Source organism: Ranitomeya variabilis, chromosome 4 (assembly GCF_051348905.1).
Source record: "Ranitomeya variabilis isolate aRanVar5 chromosome 4, aRanVar5.hap1, whole genome shotgun sequence".
NCBI lineage: Eukaryota > Metazoa > Chordata > Amphibia > Anura > Dendrobatidae > Ranitomeya > Ranitomeya variabilis.
This window is the reverse complement of record NC_135235.1, coordinates 241,497,779-241,517,074: the sequence shown is the minus strand read 5'-3', so window position 1 is coordinate 241,517,074 and position 19,296 is coordinate 241,497,779. Positions and strand designations below refer to the sequence as shown.

Sequence of the window (19,296 nt, the reverse complement as noted above, 5' to 3'; positions counted from 1 at the left end):
CTATAACTTTTTTATATTTTTACTGATGACTGAGGCTGTATGGCGGCTTGTTTTTTGCGGGACAAGATGAAGTTTTCAGCGGTACCATGGTTATTTATATTCGTCTTTTTGATTGCGTGTTAATTCACTTTTTGTTCGGCGGTATGATAATAAAGCGTTGTTTTTTGCCTCGTTTTTTTATTTTACGGTGTTCACTGAAGGGGTTAACTAGTGGGACATTTTTATAGGTCAGGTCGTTACGGACGCGGTGATACTAAATATGTATACTTTTATTGTTTTGTTTCTTTTATTTAGATAAAGGAATGTATTTATTGGAACTATTTATTTATTTTTTTATTTATTTAGGTTTTTTGTTTTTTTTAACACATGTGAATATATTTTTTTTTTACTTTGCCCCAGGGGGGGCATCACAGTAAAGTGACAGATCGCTGATCTGACACTTTGCTGTGCACTGTGTCAGATCAGCAATCACACAGGCACAGCAGGAGGCTTCCCGACTCTTGCTCTGAGCAAGCACTGGTAAGCCACCTCCCTGCAGGACCCGGATGCAGCCCTGCGGCTATTTTGGATCCGGGGCCTGCAGGGAGAAGGAGGTAGGAGACCCTCGGGGCAACGCAATCATATCGCGTTACTCCGAGGGTCTCAGGGAAGCACGCAGGGAGCCCCCTCCCTGCGCGATGCTTCCCTATACTGCCGGAACACTGCGATCATGTTTGATTGCAGTGTGCTGGGGGCGGTCCGTGATCGCTCCTGGCACATAGTGCCGGACAGGGCTGCCACTAGAAATTTCGGGGCCCCATACTGGCAAAATTTCCGGGGCCCCCTTGAGACTCCGCCCAGGCTCCACCCCAGCCCCGCCTCCACGCTCCACCCCTCAAACTGTCCACAGTCCCACCGCTCTGTCTTGGAAAATCTCCACTTCTCACCTATCACACATTGACAGTTCCCATCACCAGATGACACATGTAGCCGGCAGCTTTTGTTTTGGCCAATAGATTTTTTTAAGCCACCAAAATGACAAGGTAGACACTTTTGGCCGGGCCCTACTCTACTGTAACCTATTAAATATTTGTTAAAATATGCAGTACAATTTAGGTATATTTTTATTTTTCAATTTTTAAAATGACCTATAATACCACATACAAGGAACAAATACCACAGCACCATGACCAGACACCATATTATCACCACAGTGACCTATAATACTATCTACAAGGCACAAATACCGCCACACCATGACCAGATGACATATTACCACCACAGTGATCGAATAATATCAAATACAAGGAACAAATACCACAACATCATGACCAGACCACATATTACCAACACATAGTGACTGAATACTACAATACTGATCAATAATAAAAAAAACACAATACTATCACCATAAGTGCCATTATACACAGGAGATCTGTACTTAGTATGCAGTGTCTGTGTACAGGTAATACAGTGATCACCAGTGACATTATACACAGGAGCTCTGTATATAGTCTATAGGTAATCCAGTGATCACTGGTGATATTATACACAGGACCTCTGTATATAGTATACAGTGTATAGTGTCAGTGTATAGGTAACACACTGACTTACCAGTGACGTCTCTAGGTGAAGTCCTTCATCTTTCATCCCGCACAGACCACCATCACTTCATGCAGCCAGGACTCGTTTCTGCAGGAAATAACAGTTATCTCGAGTTCCACTTGCAGAACACATTACTTAATTTTCCCAACTTCTACATTACACCACATGAAGAAGGCGACATAGTATCACTCTACACAGTAATAGGACCGCCCCTCCATTTAAAACAGTGTACTCAAAAAATAAAATAAATACATCACTGCAGTAATAATATCCCTTAATTAGCCCCTATGGTAATAATATTCGCCATCCTGGCCCCGTGTGTCTCATTACTGGGGTCAGCCATATGTTCTCCCATCCTGCCCTAATGAGTATCCATCCTGCCCCATATGATCTCCCCATCTGTCTCCATCGTATCCATCCTGCCCCATGATCCTGCCCCATCTGTCTCCAATCCTGCCTCCAGTGTCTCCAATCATGCCCGTATCACCATTCTGCCCCATCTCCAATCAGGCCCCCATTTCTCAATTCTGCCCCATCTGTTTCCATTCCTGCCCCAGTGTCTCCAGTCATGCCCCAGTGTCTCCAGTCATGCCCCAGTGTCTCCAGTCATGCCCCAGTGTCTCCAGTCATGCCCCAGTGTCTCCAGTCATGCCCCAGTGTCTCCAGTCATGCCCCAGTGTCTCCAGTCATGCCCCAGTGTCTCCAGTCATGCCCCAGTGTCTCCAGTCATGCCCCAGTGTCTCCAGTCATGCCCCAGTGTCTCCAGTCATGCCCCAGTGTCTCCAGTCATGCCCCAGTGTCTCCAGTCATGCCCCAGTGTCTCCAGTCATGCCCCAGTGTCTCCAGTCATGCCCCAGTGTCTCCAGTCATGCCCCAGTGTCTCCAGTCATGCCCCAGTGTCTCCAGTCATGCCCCAGTGTCTCCAGTCATGCCCCAGTGTCTGTCATCCTGCCCCGTGTCTCCAGCTTTCTGCCCCTGTGTCCAGCTTTCTGCCCCTGTGTCCCGCTTTCTGCCCCCTCCTGTGTCCAGCTTTCTGCCCCCTCCTGTGTCCAGCTTTCTGCCCCCTCCTGTGTCCAGCGCTCTGCCCCCTCCTGTGTCCAGCGCTCTGCCCCCTCCTGTGTCCAGCGCTCTGCCCCCTCCTGTGTCCAGCGCTCTGCCCCCTCCTGTGTCCAGCGCTCTGCCCCCTCTTGTGTCCAGCGCTCTGCCCCCTCTTGTGTCCAGCGCTCTGCCCCCTCTTGTGTCCAGCGCTCTGCCCCCTCCTGTGTCCAGCGCTCTGCCCCCTCCTGTGTCCAGCGCTCTGCCCCCTCCTGTGTCCAGCGCTCTGCCCCCTCCTGTGTCCAGCGCTCTGCCCTGGCCCCCCCCCCCCCCCCCCCCCCCGGATCGCCGCTCTCAATTAAAAAAAAAGTTCTACTTACCTCCCGTCCCGCGCTCCTGCTCTCTGCACGCAGCTGCAGCGTGCACTCGCCGGCGACTGACAATGAAGTCAGACGCCGGCGACATGCACGCTGCGGCTGACGTCAGCTGCCAGCCTCAGATTGGCTGGCGGCTGTTAACTATTGACGTGCGGGCTCGGGCCCGCACTTCAATAGCTCTGCAGCGCCGGCCGCAGCTAAGGGCCCGGTTCAGCCTGCGGCTGCCGGTAGGGGCCCGATGGGCAGATGAGACGGGGCCCGATGCGGGCCCCTCTGCCCACCGGGCCCCATACGCCAGTCACGGCTGTAATGCCCTGATGGTGGCCCTGGTGCCGGATGTCAGCTGCGATAGTCAGTACTATAGATAGTACTATCCCGTCCCTGGGAATTAAGTCCCAGGTCACCTTGACGGGATGGTACGTCAAATGGGATTAAGGGGTTAAGGCTATGTGCACACGTTAAGGAATTTTTGTTTTTTTTTTTCGCTATCAAAACACGATAAAACTGCGAAAAAAACACTCACATTAAGCATCCTATTAGAATGCATTCTGCATTTTTGTGCACATGTTGCGTTTCTTTTCCGCGGCGGAATCACATTCCGGAAAAAAACGCATCATGTTCATTCTTTGTGCAGAATCGCGGGGATTCCACACACATAGGAATGCATTGATCCGCTTACTTTCCGCATGTGGCTATGCCCACCATGCACGAAGTAAGCGGATCATGTGCGGTTGGTACCTGGGGGAGACTCTCCTCCAGGCCCTGGGAACCATATACCTGTAAAAACAAACAAAAAAAGAATTAAAATAAAAAATCGTGATATTCTCACCTTCCGACGTCCCCGGCAGTCTTCCCGCTCTTCGCGATGCTCCGGTCCCAGTAATGCCTCACGGCAATGACCTGTGATGACGTGGGTCTTGTTAGATGCTACGTCATCTGGGGTCATTGCCGCGAGGCATTACTGGGACCGAAGCGTCGAGTGGCCATCCACTATCCATCCACTACTCCATCCATCTGGACCATCCAGGGTTGCTCGACACTCATCAGTTAACAGGACTGTTTGAAAATTAGTCTTCATGTATGTCTGGGCCCACTGCATCCTTTTCTGCTTGTGAACACTGTTTAGGGGTGGCCGAATAGTGATGATACGGGTGATTATATACAGGGTGATACATATGGGATGTATAAGTGTGTCACGGGGTCCTTCTCCGGTATCACACAATCAACAGAGCAAGAGAATAGTAAACAATTCCAAGACCTTTATTTAGGCAAAAATACGAAAGGTCCGGGGCGTGGCCTGGCTGTGAAGGGGAACAGTCGCATGTCTGAGGAGCTCCTGCCCAGCGCTGGATTCCCACTAAATTTAAATTAGCCCTGCAGCGTGAGAAATAACCCCATAGACAGACAAGAAGCTGTGCCTGACCCTGGAGTGGACGGTGCACCCCACCCCAGCACGAGTCCCAGAGACTGAGAGGAGAGAGGGAGACAGGACGGCGGCGCCGCCATCTTTAACATCCACGGGCCAGGTCTGTGCCGGGCTGCGGCGACCGTGGGGAGGTACGAACTGCCCCTTTCCCACACACCCTCTCCAGCCTCGGCTTGCCGCTCATGCGGCTCACCGCTTACCTGCAGCTGTGCCCCCTGCGGTCCGGTGCATCTCGCTGTGCTTAGCGGCGCTCTGGACTGCTGCTTCCATAACCTGGTCCCTGTCCCATGCGGTGGTGCCTGCAGGCATAGAGGGACACCACGGTCGGCGATATTACTAGACGAACTCATCGCCTGTGACGGCGCTCTGCTCTCCTGGGGGCCTGGCAATTCCCCTGGACGCATCCCTGTTGGCGAGGTGAGGGAGCTGCAAGTTTTCCCGCCAGTCCTGGCGCCATCTTTGACTCACCGCATGGTGTGGAGGGAGCCCCTGCACGCTTGAGACGGGAGCTATAGCCTTGCTGGGATCGCTCCCCGTCTGCAGTTTGTGCTTGTGCCTTGTCTCCTGCTGCCCCACACCCACCTGTTTAACACCTACTGGCCTGGAAGATAGCTGTGGATGTCTGTGCATTACACTGAGGCACACTTCAGCAGAAACCGTCTCCCTGTGCTGGGATCACTCCCCGCTTGCAATCTGTACCTGTGCCTTGTCCCCTGCTGCCCCACACCCACCTGTTTAACACTTACTGGGCTGGAGAGATAACTGTGGATGTTTATGCACTGTTAAGGTACCGTCACACTAGGCGATATCGCCAGCGATCCGTGACGTTGCAGCGTCCTGCATAGCGATATCGCTATGTTTGGCACGCAGCAGCGATCTGGATCCTGCTGGGATATCGCTGGTTGCAGGGAGAGTGGACGAACTTTCTTTCGTCGCAACTCTCCCGCTGACACCGCTGGATCGCCGTGTGTGACGCCGATCCAGCGATGTCTTCACTGGTATCCATGGTAAACATCGGGTTACTAAGCGCAGGGCCGCGCTTAGTAACCTGATATTTACCATGGATACCATGGTAAAAGTAAAAAAAAAACACTACATACTCACCGTCTGTTGTCCGTCACGTCCCCTGGAGCTTGCCGTACTGACTGTCTCAGCGCCGTCCGGCCGTAAAGCAGAGCCCAGCGGTGAACCTGCAGTAACAGCGGTTCACCGCTGGGCACCGCTGTTACGGCCGGCCGGCGCTGAGACACAGTCAGTGCGGCAAGCGCCGAGGGACATGAAGGACGACAGAAGGTGCGTATGTAGTGTTTTTTTTTTTTTTTTACATGGGGACTTCGGCATCGCTGAAGACAGTTTCAGCGATGCCGAAGTCGCTTGGTCGCTGGAGAGAGCTGTCTGTGTGACAGCTCCCCAGCGACCACACAGCAACTTACCAGCGATCACGTCGCTGGTCGCGATCGCTGGTAAGTTGCTTAGTGTAACGGTACCTTTACACTGAGGCAGACTTCGGCAGACACTGTCTCCCTGTGCTGGGATCACTCCCCGCCTGCAATCTGTACTTGTGCCTTGTCTCCTGCTGCCCCATATCCACCTGTTTAACATTTACTGGGCTGGAGAGATAGCTGTGGATGTTTGTGCACTGTTACACTGAGGCACACTTCAGCAGAAAGCGTCTCCCCGTGCTGGGATCATTCCCCGCCTGCAGCCTGTACTTGTGCCTTGTCTCCTGCTGCCACATACCCATCTGTTTAACACTTACTGGGCTGGAGAGATAGCTGTGGATGTTTATGCACTGTTACACGGAAGCACACTTCAGCAGAAAGCGACACCCTGTGCTGAGATCACTCCCCGCCTGCAGTCTACACTTGTGCCTTATCTCTTGCTGCCCCATTGCCTACTGCCGCCCTGAGTACGAGGCACTTCAATTCAGCAGAAAGTAGTAGACGTTGTAGCCGGGACTGAACACACTAAAAGCAGTACCAGTAGCTTCCAGCCCATGCGGCCTCCCTCTGCATGCGGCCCATCTTGCAACTAAGTGAAATTAGCAAGTAGATGAAACTTTATTGACGGGGCGCATGTGCAGAGTACGGCAATGACAACCATGTTGTGCTGAGCTCTGCTACCCGACGGACCCCATTCAACCCTTTCCAGCGACCGAAACATTGTAAATATTCCCCTCCCGGGGACAGTCTGACTCTAAGACCAGGGCAATCAGTAATGCCGAAAAAGGGGGGCGCAGCACAGCCGACGGGCCGCACCATTTCAGACCTCCTTATGAACGGCACCCCCTCCAAAATGGCTGCAGCAACTAACCCTCCGTCTCCTTCTGCAACTCAGGGTAATGGGGGCGCAGAGCGGGAAGACGCTTCCCCAGGCTCTGAAGCAATGATTTCAACGGCTGCCCTCACAAGGTCCTTGCAAGAAACCTTTAGAGAGGAGCTTACCACCGCCATGCAGGGTATCTCATCCCAGTTGCAAGACCTGGCACAGCGCACAAATAACTTGGAGGAAAAAATGGATGTTGTCTCTGACGCGCTGGAGGAAGATCAGGAGACTCTCAAGCGGCATACTGACCGTCTTACTGAGTTGGAATTGAGATGTGAGGATTATGAGAACAGGTCCAGAAGAAGCAACATTCGAATTAGAGGACTTCCTGAACATGTGGTTGCTCTTAAAGATACAGCAGCAGCCCTTTTTGCAGCCCTTCTACCTGACCTAGACCCGGCCCTTCTCCATATTACAAGAATACACAGGGCACTGGGTAAGCCAAGATCTAATGCTATGCCCAGAGATGTAATACTAAAGATGCACTATGAGGAGACCCGTGATCAGATCTTGCTGGCGGCTAGAAACCAACCTATCTTACCTGGCCTACCAGACTCAGTGCACATTTATGCAGACATTGCGCCCACTACATTGGCCAGAAGAAGAGCCCTCAGGCCAATTACTACCTCCCTACAAGAGGCTCAGGTTAAATACAAGTGGGGTTTTCCATTCGCTCTTATCTTCACTTTCAAGTCACAGCTCTATACCTGCCGGTCACTAGAGGAAGGAACCCAGGCCTTGATAAAGGCTAGTATTCCACTATCTTCAGAGACTCCCTCGCTTCCACATCCCTCGCTTCCGCAAAGAAAACCCAGGCCAACAAGGGAATGGACAACCCATCCCAGAACAAGAAGTCAAGACACTCAGATTACCTGATTTGCACAACTCAAAATTTGATATCCCCAAAATCATTCATGTTTCTCTAGGTTATGTTTATGGGGCCTGTTGTTAACTTTGCCCTGCTCTGAATTTAGATTAACTACCTAGCAGTTAATGTTCGGTCTATTTACAGTTGTATTACCTACTAATGCATTATTCATTTCCCTTTTCCCTACTCCTCCCTTTTTTTTTTTTTTTTTTTTTTTTTTTTTAATTCACCCCCATCCCCCCTCCCTGCCTCACCCATCCCCCCCATCCCCCTCCCCCCCTTCCCCCCCCCCTTATTTTACAGTCAACCTTATATGATTCAAGGGTTGGGGTTCTAAGGGTTGTATCATGCTGCCCAACCCTGGCGATTTTTGGCGTTCCTTTTAATATGGGACCCCAGATCGCCATATTTTGTGGACTCAATGCCCTTTGGAAAACGTATGCTATGTTTTGCGTCGACGTCCTCCCCCTGTTTGTCTCTTTCCCTTTGTTTCTACTTAGAGATTTTGGCTGTGGTGGTGAATTTGTAGGCCGAGGTCGGGTGGGGGGTGATGGTTCGCCTTCTTTTAGCAATGCTCACTTAACCAAACATGTGTAGAATACTCTCCCATAATGTTAGGGGCTTCAACTCACCTGTAAAACGCAAAAAGGCCTTTCTCGATTATCAGGAGCACAATCCGGATGTAATTTGCATTCAGGAAACCCATTTTTCCAATTCATCCCAACCCAAATTCCTAGACGCACACTATTCAAAATTTTTCCTTTCAACTTGGGACCGTAAAACAAGGGGTGTGGCCATTTTAATTAAAAACAGTTTTCCATTCCAACCCACCAACACGTATTCCGACCCTGAGGGCAGATTCATTATCTTGATGGGAACCCTGCAAGGTTTAAATATATGCATTGTTAATAGCTACCTGCCAACGGCTGTTCAGACTCGGGTCATGCGTTTAATCCTATCAAAATTAGCCTCACTCTCATATCATCACCTTGTCTGGTGTGGCGACTTTAATCTCACCCTCAGCCCGTCGCTCGACAGCAGTTCTCTGAATCGAGTAGACATATCAAAAACAGACAGGAAAAAGATCCTACAAATGCTGAAAGTAAATTGTCTGGCCGATATCTGGCGAGAGCAAAATGGCCCTCAGAGGGGATATACATACTTTTCACCTGCACAAAAATCCTACTCCAGGATTGACCTACATCTCACGTCCTCCAGAACACTCCCTTCGGTTTTGTTCTCCCGACATATAGTATCGTCTTGGTCAGACCACGATGCTGTCCTATCTGCATTTAACTTTGCCATTACCTCTTCTAGACTCTTCAGGTGGAGACTGAATGAATCCCTACTAGTAGACCCATCGGTTTTGTCTACCATAAAGGACGAGCTGAATCTATATTTCCAAACCAACAATACTGCAGAGGTGACCCCGGGAAATGTGTGGATGGCACACAAAAAATTTATAACAGGGACCCTAATTAAAATTGCCTCTAGCAAAAAAAAGCAAAGGACCGAGCTACAATCACAATTAGAAAACAAACTCTCAAAATTAGAACAGGCGAACCAAAACCTCCCCTCACTTTATCTAATTAAGAAAATTCGTGAAACTAAATTACAACTCAATACCATTCTAACAAATAGATCAGAAAGAGCCCTGGCTTGGACTAAATCTACTTTTCACAAATGTGCAAACAAACCAAGCAGCATGTTGGCCCGTAAACTTAAGAGTAGAGAGCTCCTGAATAATATCCCCCACATTAAAGATTCTTCAGGCCGTATTACTGCCCATCCTGATGCACTATATAAAACATTTCACCAATTTTATCAAAATCTTTACTCCCTCCCACGGCCTCCTTCTCCAACTCGCATCCAGAATTTCCTCAAAGACCTGACGTTACCTAAAGTCCCAAATTCTGATATAGCACATCTTCAAGCTCCAATCGACTCTGAAGAAATAAAAACAACGATCAAAAATTTTAAAAAAAATAAGGCTCCAGGGCCTGATGGGCTCACAGCGCAGTATTATAAAAAATTTGACAGCATACTTATACCTCATATACAAAGCTTCTGTAACGCTTTACTAAATGGAGCCCAAATGCCATCTGAATTTTACGTTGCCCACGTAACTGTGATTCCAAAACCGAAGAAAGATCACCTTTACCCCAAAAACTACAGGCCTATTTCACTACTAAACATAGACTTAAAAATTTTTACATCTATAATCACGGCCAGAATAAATAAAATACTGCCTACCCTAATTCACCGGGATCAAGTGGGGTTCATTCCCAGAAGACAGGGCCCAGACAATATTAGGAGGAACCTTAATTTAATACATTTAGCTAACCACTCCAAACAGCCCCTACTCTTGTTAGCCCTCGATATAGAGAAGGCCTTTGACTCGGTGTCGTGGTTGTACTTGTTCGAAGTCCTTGCGAAGTTTGGCTTTCCGAGTGGTTTCACCTCCTGCCTTAAACTCCTGTATGACCGCCCCATGGCCTACCTAAAGTTACCCTCAAACCAGCCTACCCCTATTAACATCCAACGTGGCACCAGGCAAGGGTGCCCACTTTCCCCAGCTCTATTCGCCCTAGCCATGGAGCCATTGGCGGAAGCTATCAGAACCAACCCTAACATTAATGGACCTACAATTAGAGGTGACCACTACAAGGCTAGCCTTTTTGCAGATGATCTGCTTTTGTCCTTAATCAATCCCATAATTACACTCCCAAATCTTTTTGTCGCTCTCCATGAATTTGAATTGGTCTCAGGCCTCAAGATCAACGTAGATAAATCTGAAGCCCTGTTTATTAACACTCCCAATTATATACCTCTTCTCCTGTTATCACGCCGACCTTTTTAGAAAACACCAGTGATTGTCTTACCGCTGTCTCTAACATCATGTCCTCCCTCTATCTGAAACTGAACCTGTCAAAAACTGAACTCCTCGTGTTCTCTCCCTCTACAAACCTACCTTTGCCCGACATTGCCATCTCTGTGTGCGGTTCCACCATTACTCCAAAGCAACATGCCCGCTGCCTTGGAGTCATCCTTGATTCCGAGCTTTCATTCACCCCCCACATCCGATCACTGGCTCGCTCTTCTTATCTGCATCTCAAAAACATTTCTAGAATTCGCCCTTTTCTTACTTTCGACTCTGCAAAAACTCTTACTGTCTCACTTATTCATTCTCGTCTGGACTATTGTAACTCTCTACTAATTGGCCTACCTTTTACCAGACTCTCCCCGCTCCAATCTGTCCTGAATGCTGCTGCCAGGATCATATTCCTCGCCAACCGTTACACCGATGCCTCTACCTTGTGCCAGTCATTACACTGGCTACCCATCCAATCCAGAATCCAGTACAAAACTACTACCCTCATCCACAAAGCACTCCATGGCTCAGCACCACCCTACATCTCCTCTCTGGTCTCAGTCTACCAACCTACCCGTGCCCTCCGCTCTGCTAATGACCTCAGGTTAGCATCCTCAATAATCAGAACCTCCCACTCCCGTCTCCAAGACTTTACACGTGCGGCGCCGATTCTTTGGAATGCACTACCTAGTTTAATACAATTAATCCCCAATCCCCACAGTTTTAAGCGTGCCCTAAAAACTCATTTGTTCAGATTGGCCTACCGCCTCAACGCATTAACCTAATTATCCCTGTGTGGCCTATTAATAAAAAAACAACAACATAATCACGTTCCTCCATCATGTTCTCATACACTTTATGCAGTTAATAGCCTCTGTGTCTGTACTGTTACATACTTAGGCAGTTAACTGGTTCATGCAGCTTTACATGAACACCCGAGCCTTACACTATGGCTGGTCCAAATAACTAAAGCAATTGTTACCATCCACCTCTCGTGTCTCCCCTTTTCCTCATAGATTGTAAGCTTGCGAGCAGGGCCCTCATTCCTACTGGTATCTGTTTTGAACTGTGATTTCTGTTATGCTGTAATGTCTATTGTCTGTATAAGTCCCCTCTATAAGTTGTAAAGCGCTGCGGAATATGTTGGCGCTATATAAATAAAATTATTATTATTATTATTATTATTACTCCCAGGGACACACAAAACAACATAACAGCGCAATTCAAATTTACCAGAAATGAGCAATACTTAACCTATCTCGGTATAAATTTAACTTCCCATAGGTCGACTTTATTTAAATGGAACTACCGTGTTTCCCCGAAAGTAAGACAGGGTGGGGGTTACGGGGGGGTCCTTCAATGTAAGGCCTCCCCCGAATGTAAGGCAGGGTTGGGGGGCCGCTGTGAAATATAAGGCCCTTACCTTTGGGCCGCCGCTATCCCCCAAATCCTCTGCCAGGGGATTGAAAATTGCAGCGATGTCCGTTATTCCTGCGGTGTTCGGTGGGCGCGGCCATCTTGCTTTGGCCGCGCGTGCGCAGAAGCGGCGCTCTGCTGGCCGCGGCTTCAGGAAAATGGCCGCCGCGACAGCCATCTGCGCACGCGCGGATGCCCGCGGCCATTTTCCTGAAGCCGCGGCCAGCAGAGCGCCGCTTCTGCGCACGCGCGGCCAAAGCAAGATGGCCGCGCCCACCGAACACCGCAGGAATAACGGACATCGCTGCAATTTTCAATCCCCTGGCAGAGGATTTGGGACCTTGGACATGCGCACACCACTACGCCACCAACGGAAAACTACGCAAGATCTGGGGGAGGACACCACACGTTGGTAACGTATTTCTGCAGCTAATGTAAGACCTCCCCCGAAAGTAAGACAGGGTGGGACTTTTTGGGGTAAAATTAATGTAAGACAGGGTCTTACTTTCGGGGAAACACGGTATGCTCCCTTAATCTCTAACCTCAAATCGGACCTTACTAGATGGTCATCCATGCCCTTATCCTGGTTGGGTAGACTCCACGCCATTAAGATGGTTTCCTTACCACGATTTCTGTATGTTTTTCGATCCTTGCCCATTCCTCTCCCCGCCAAAACGTTGCTAGATATCCACAACACGATTTCTAAATTCATATGGCAGGGGAAGAAGCCTAGAATAAGGCTTAAGACTATGTTTATCAACAGGAGACGGGGGGGGTCTGTCCCTACCCAACTTCATCTTATATTATAGAGCAGCCCAACTAGCCCAGCTAATAGGTGCTAATGCTGACAAACACAGCACACCCAGATGGGTGAATCTCGAATCACACCTCCTTTCCCCATTTACCCTTCCTGGCCTCATGTGGACGCTGCAGAGACTCCCGAAAGGGATTAATAAATCAGCCCCTTTTACAGCACACTCCCTGATGCTGTGGAGGAAGGAGAGATTTAAACACTCCCTGCAATCCGGGTCCTCCTTAATGACACATATTTTTCACAATCCGGCTTTCTTACCAGGGTTGGATCCTCGCCCTTTCAGTTGGTGGACATCTAGAGGTTTCATTACCCTCAAACAGCTTACCTCACCATTTAACACTCTACTCACCAAGCAAGAGTTCATCCAAAAATACTCTCCACCAAGCTCTGAAATATTGCGTATCATCCAAATTTTTCATTTTGCTGAACAGATACTGGGACATGGTAACACCCACCGCCCATCAGGTTATGAACAAATATGTTTAAGTGATCCACTGGGTGGGGGAGCTATCTCTTTAATCTATTCGAACCTAAATGCAGTACCAGAAGATGTAAAACTTAAATATATGATACAGTGGGAAAATGACTTTAATAAGATAATGTCCCCATTAGATTGGCAAAAATGTTGTTGCTCCCTCACTAAGGGCAGTCTCCAGACTTCTATAGTTGAGACGTCTATCAAACTTCTACATAGAACATATCTGGTCCCGAGCAGACTACATGCTATCTTCTCAAACATATCGGATCGGTGTTTCAGAGGATGTGGCGCTCTGGGAGATCTGAGGCATACGTGGTGGGATTGCCCGGTCGTGTCAGCCTTTTGGTCAAAAATCAAATCTATTGTAGAAGAGCTGTATGGTGGAGCGATCCAGTTAGAAATAACAGTGTTCCTGCTGGGGGCCAGATATCCGGGCTTCTCCAACAAGCTACATAATTTAGTTAATCAATTATTTCTTGCTGCTAAGCTGCACATTGCAGCGAAATGGAGAACAGCCACCCTATCTCTCTCCCCAGTAATTGACAAGATGAACACTATCATGCTATGTGAACGAATACAAGCTACAAGAGAGGACTCCTGGGAGTCATATTATAAAGTGTGGAGACCATGGATTGAAAGGAATCCTAACAGTAATCTCGATCAAATTTTAGCATTATCCCTATGAGGCTAATCTAATATCCGATGGTTTCTATTGGACTTGCTCCTTATACCTGACCATTGATTGTTTGATCGGTACCACCATGATGCAGTTATGGATCTCTTACTTCCTCCCCTTTCCTTCTTGTTCTTTCCATTTACGTGTCTTTGTCTATGTGTTTATTTGTATTGTTTAAATAACATTAAAGTTATTCTGGAATTTGATAATATTCAAGTATATTCCCCTGCGTGGGATTTTGTTGTAAAGCTTTCTGGATTTATCTTGAAAATAAAAACTTGTTGAAACTACAAATACGAAAGGTCCATATACGATCCACCACACAAAGGATAAAATAGTCCAGAACACGAATGCAGTTCAGTAGCAAGATAAAAGTCCAACAATCCAGCAGACAGAGGATAGCATAGTCCATATATGCTTCTTTCTCTCTGAGGTGCTGGGATCACATCATCATTCCACACAGGACTGATCTGTGTCTCACCTCCCTGGTTATTTTAAAAGTCCCCCTCCTCATTCACAGGTAAGGAGGGGGAAGGTCACAGGGGCTCATTGTTTCAACAAGCTAGGTCAACATGTCATTAGCATATTAGCAAACAACATTATTCACTGACCCTGTGGAGAGATAACAGTACAGGACTGTGGGGGGAATATCAGATGGCAAATAACAGCCATTCATCAATTGGCAAATAACTCATCCTACAAGAGAACACCATGATAATCAGTAAAATGTAAATATACACAAAATGATACCCACATAACATCACACCATCACAACCTCTCCCCCCTCATAATAAGTGAGCACGCCATTAGGTCTGCACAGACCTCTGGCCTGCTCACTTTAGTCCCACTTTGCTCCACTGTTTATAGTTCCTTGTACAGTGGCAGGGGTTGTAATTATCATGAGCACTTGTTGTCCATAAATTCCCGGGTCCTGGCTTTATGGTTTTTTGTCTGGACTGGGCCGTTCGCTGATGTCCATTAGCCAAGGTAGCTAGCTGGGCGAGACAGTCTCTGAACTCTAGAACGTAGGGAATGATGGGCGTTACGGTATCTGCGATATCTCCCTCCAATTGTTCTTTCAGAAGAGTGAGAGGCCCACTGTTCCCCGACATCGGTGCTGAACGCGGCTCTCCTCATTCTCCTCTGCCGGCGATCGGCACAAGCAGGGGAGAGGGAGGAAGTGTTACAGTAAGTGCTGTTCCCTGACACCGGGTGCTGAACACGGCTCTCATCATTGTCCCCTGCTCTGCCAGCGATCAGCGCAAGAAGGGGAGAATGGTGAGTTACATTTAAGTAATAAAAGAGACAACAGGCGGTGGCTGATGGGAGGTGACATCAACCCCACAAATATGAACCCCACTTGCCACCGCTACAGGGCAAGTGGGAAGAGCTGGGCAAAGCGCCAGAATTGGTGCATGTAATAGATAGTCTTTCCTGGGCAGCTGCGGGCTGCTATTTGTGAGTTTTGCCTGGCTGGTTATACAAAATACAGGGGAACCCACGCCATTTTTTTTTTTCATTTATAGCGCAGGCGACAGATGAATACTCCCATGAACCTCTCCTGCTGTCACTGTTCTTAGCAGGAGTAGGCTAATGACAGTAGTAGACCCATCAGCCTCCGCCTGTTGTCTCTTATTACTTAAATGTAACTCTCATCATTCTCCCGTGCTCGCGCCGATCGCCGGCAGAGAATGATGAGAACACGGCGTTCAGCACCCGGGGAACAGCGCTTACTGTAACACTTCTTCCCCGGCGCCGATGCTTGTCACATGACGTCCATGTGTGTTATGTGTGTGCACGTGTGCGGGATATTTATGGCCCATGCTGACATTGATAAATGGACATGTCAGCATGCTTTGCCCATGGACACACGGTCTGTGGAAACCCACTGACATGTGCACAGACCCATTCACTTGAATAGGCAAATAGCGCTCCATCCCTCCAGAGTCTCTCCATTTGGCTAAGCAGTACTGTACAGCCACATATGGGGTATTGCCACGTTCAGCAGAAATTGTGGGACAACATTTGTTGACATATTTACCCACTTGTTGTGTGAAAATGTAAAATCGGGGGCTAAAACAAAATTTTGGTGGTAAAAATGTAGTTATTTTGTCTTCTCTGCCCAATGGTATAAATTTCTGTGGCACACCTGTGGTGTCAATATGATCACTTCACCCCTAGATAAATTCACTGCGGAGTGTAGTCTGTAAATTGTGGTCACTTATGGAGGGTCCTGTTGTTCTGGCCCCTCATGGGCTCTCCCAGTGGGTCATGGCACCTGCAAACCGTGACAGTAAAATCTGGTGCTCCTTCCCTTCTGAGTGTTCCGCTGTGCCCGAAAAATATTTCCCGATTACATGTAGGGTATTGGCGCACTCAGGAAAAAATGGACCTCGGTTTGTTGTTGTAAAAAAAAAAAAAAAATCCTATTAGCTCTTAGAAAAATTAAAAACTTGGGGCTAAAACAAAATTTTGCTGGTAAAAATGTAATTTATTCTTTCTTCACCGCTCAATGGTCTAAAATTCTGTGAGGCTCATGTGGTGTCAATATGGCGCCTCTTCCCTTCTGAGCTTTGTACTGTGCCTCAAATGTAGTATCCCCACACATATGGGGTATCAGCGTACTCAGGACAAATTGCACAACAACGTTTGGGGTCCAATTTCTTCTGTTACCCTTGAGGAAAAAAAAATTGGGGCGAAAAGATTTTTGTGGAAAAAAAATGATTTTTTTATTTTTACTGCTCTACATTATAAACTTTAGTGAAACAACTGGGGGTTCAAAGTGCTCACCACACATCTAGATAAGTTCCTTAGGGGGTCTACTTTCCAAAATGGTGTCACTTGTGGGGGGTCTCCACTGTTTAGACACATCAGGGGCTCTCCAAATGCAACATGGCGTCTTATCTCAATTCCAGCCAATTGTGCATTGAAAAGTCAAACAGCGCTCCTTCCCTTCTGAGCTCTGCCATGCGCCCAAACAGTGGTTTACCCCCACATATGGGGTATCAGTGTACTCAGGACAAATTGTACAACAAATTTTGGCGTCCAAGGCTTCTTTCACACTTGTGTCGGTATGGGGCCGTCGCTAAGCGTCGGTGCGACGTACCGACGCACGTTGTGAAAATTTGGCACGACGTGGGCAGTGGATGTAGTTTTTCAACGCATCCGCTGCCCATTCTAAAGTCCCGGGGAGGAGGGGGCGGAGTTCCGGCCGCGCATGCGCGGTAGGAAATGGCGGACCCGACGTACGAAAAAACATTCCCTTGATCGTTTTTTCGTGATGACAGTCCGCCAAAACACGACGCATCCAGTGCGCGACGGATGGCCATACGTCGTGATCCGTCGGCAATACAAGTCTATGGGAAAAAAACGCATCCTGTGGGCACATTTGCAGGATGCGTTTTTTTCCCAAAACGACGGATTGCGACGGACGCCAAACGACGCAAGTGTGAAAGTAGCCTTACCCTTAAGAAAATAAAAAAAGTGCATCTGAAGCTAATTTTTTGTGAAAAAAAAGTTAAATGTTTATTTTTTGTTTGTTTGGTTTTTTTTTTTAACATGCCAAAAATTCCTGTGAAGCACCTGAAGGGTTACTAAACTTCTTGAATGTGGTTTTGATCACCTTGAGGGGTGCAGTTTTTAGAATGGTGTCACTTTTGGGTATTTTCTATATATAGGCCCTGTGATGGTGTGATATGTTATGTTGATATCATTTTTGGGTATATTTATATTTTACTGATTATCATGGTGTTCTCTTGTAGGATGAGTTATTTGCCAATTGATGAATTGCTGTTATTTGCCATCTGATATTCCCCCCACAGTCCTGTACTGTTATCTCTCCACAGGGTCAGTGAATAATGTTGTTTGCTAAAATGCTAATGACATGTTGACCTAGCTTGTTGAAACAATGAGCCCCTGTGACCCACCCCCCCTAACCTGTGACCCACCCCCCCAACCTGTGAATGAGGAGAGGAACTTGTAAATATCAGGGAGGTGACACACAGATCAGTCCTGTGTGGAATGATGATGTGAACACAGCACATCAGAGAGAAGGGGAAGCATATGGACCATTTTTTATACTCTGTCTGCTGGATTATTGGACTCTCGTCTCCTTGGACATTTATGGAGCACTATGTGGGGCCATTATACTGTATGGAGCACTATGTGAGGCCCATTATACTGTATGGAGCAGTATGTGGGGCCATTATACTGTATGTACTGCCGTTACCGCCACTATTAACCCTGTGTGACCAAGTTTTTACTATTGATGCTGCCTATGCAGCGTCAATAGTAAAAACATCTAATGTTAAAAATAATTTTAAAAAATCATTATATACTCACCTTCCGCCGCCTTTCCCGCTCCTCGCGACGCTCCGGTGACCGCTCCATGCAAGCGGCAGGTTCCAGTGGCAAGGATCTTCCATGACGAGCAGGACCTTCCATGACGTCACGGTCATGTGACCGCGACGTCATCACAGGTCCTGCGCGAGAAGGACCTGCCATGACGTCACGGTCATGTGACCGCGACGTCATCACACCCTGGGACCGGAAGCTGCCGCCTGCACCGCACACAGGCAACAGAACTACAAGGGGCCCCTCGGAAGGTGAGTATATGTTTATTTTTTATTTTGTAACCTGTGACATACGTGGCTGGGCAATATACTACGTAGCTGGGCAATATACTACGTGACTGGCCAATATAGTACGTGGCTGGGCAATATACTACGTGGCTCTGTGCTGTATACTACGTCGCTGTGCAATATATTACGTGGCTCTTTGCTGTATACTACATCACTGGGCAATATACTACGTAACTGGGCAATATATTACGTGGCTCTGTGCTGTATACTACATGGCTGGGCAATATACTACGTGGCTGGGCAATATACTACGTCGGCTGTGCTATATACTACGTGGGCTGTGCTATATACTACGTGGGCTGTGCAATATACTACGTGGACATGCATATTCTAGAATACCCGATGCGTTAGAATCGGGCCACCATGTAGTACAGTATAATGGCCCCACATAGTGCTCCATACAGTATATGTGGGGCCATGATACTGTATGGTGGACTATGTGAGGCCATTATACAGTATGAAGCATAATGTGGTGCCATTATACTGTATGGAGCAGTATGTGAGGCCATTATACTGTATGAAGCACAATGTGGGGCCATTATACTGCATGGAGCCGTATGTGGGGCCTTTGTATGTAGGGCCATGGGGAGAATGGAGTTGGAGAATCAGACTGTGATGGGGTCATCATTCTTTGTCGGGGGCATTGAGGGAGGGGGGTACAGTCAGATCATCGTACTGTGCATATGGAGGGTACTGTGGAGGAGTTCCCGATGGGGGATCATACTGTCTTTTGGGGCACTTCTGTGTGCATCATACTTTATTATCTGTATTATTCAGGTTTTTCT

The 19,296-nt window shown here is 47.9% G+C and overlaps 1 protein-coding gene across 5 annotated transcripts in view; it reads left to right on the top strand.

Annotated features, from left to right (window-relative positions):
• The window catches only part of LOC143770647 (tyrosine-protein kinase STYK1-like), a 41,098-nt gene that overhangs the window by 3,758 nt on the left and 18,044 nt on the right, over positions 1 to 19,296 (top strand). Inside the window, exon 1 of one of the 5 annotated variants that reach the window (XM_077260492.1) lies at positions 17,638 to 17,717. The exons of the other annotated variants lie outside the window; for them this stretch is intronic. The gene's annotated coding sequence lies outside the window, so the exon portion shown is untranslated. Of the gene's footprint in view, positions 1 to 17,637; positions 17,718 to 19,296 lie in introns of those variants that run through there. 5 annotated transcript variants of the gene reach the window in all.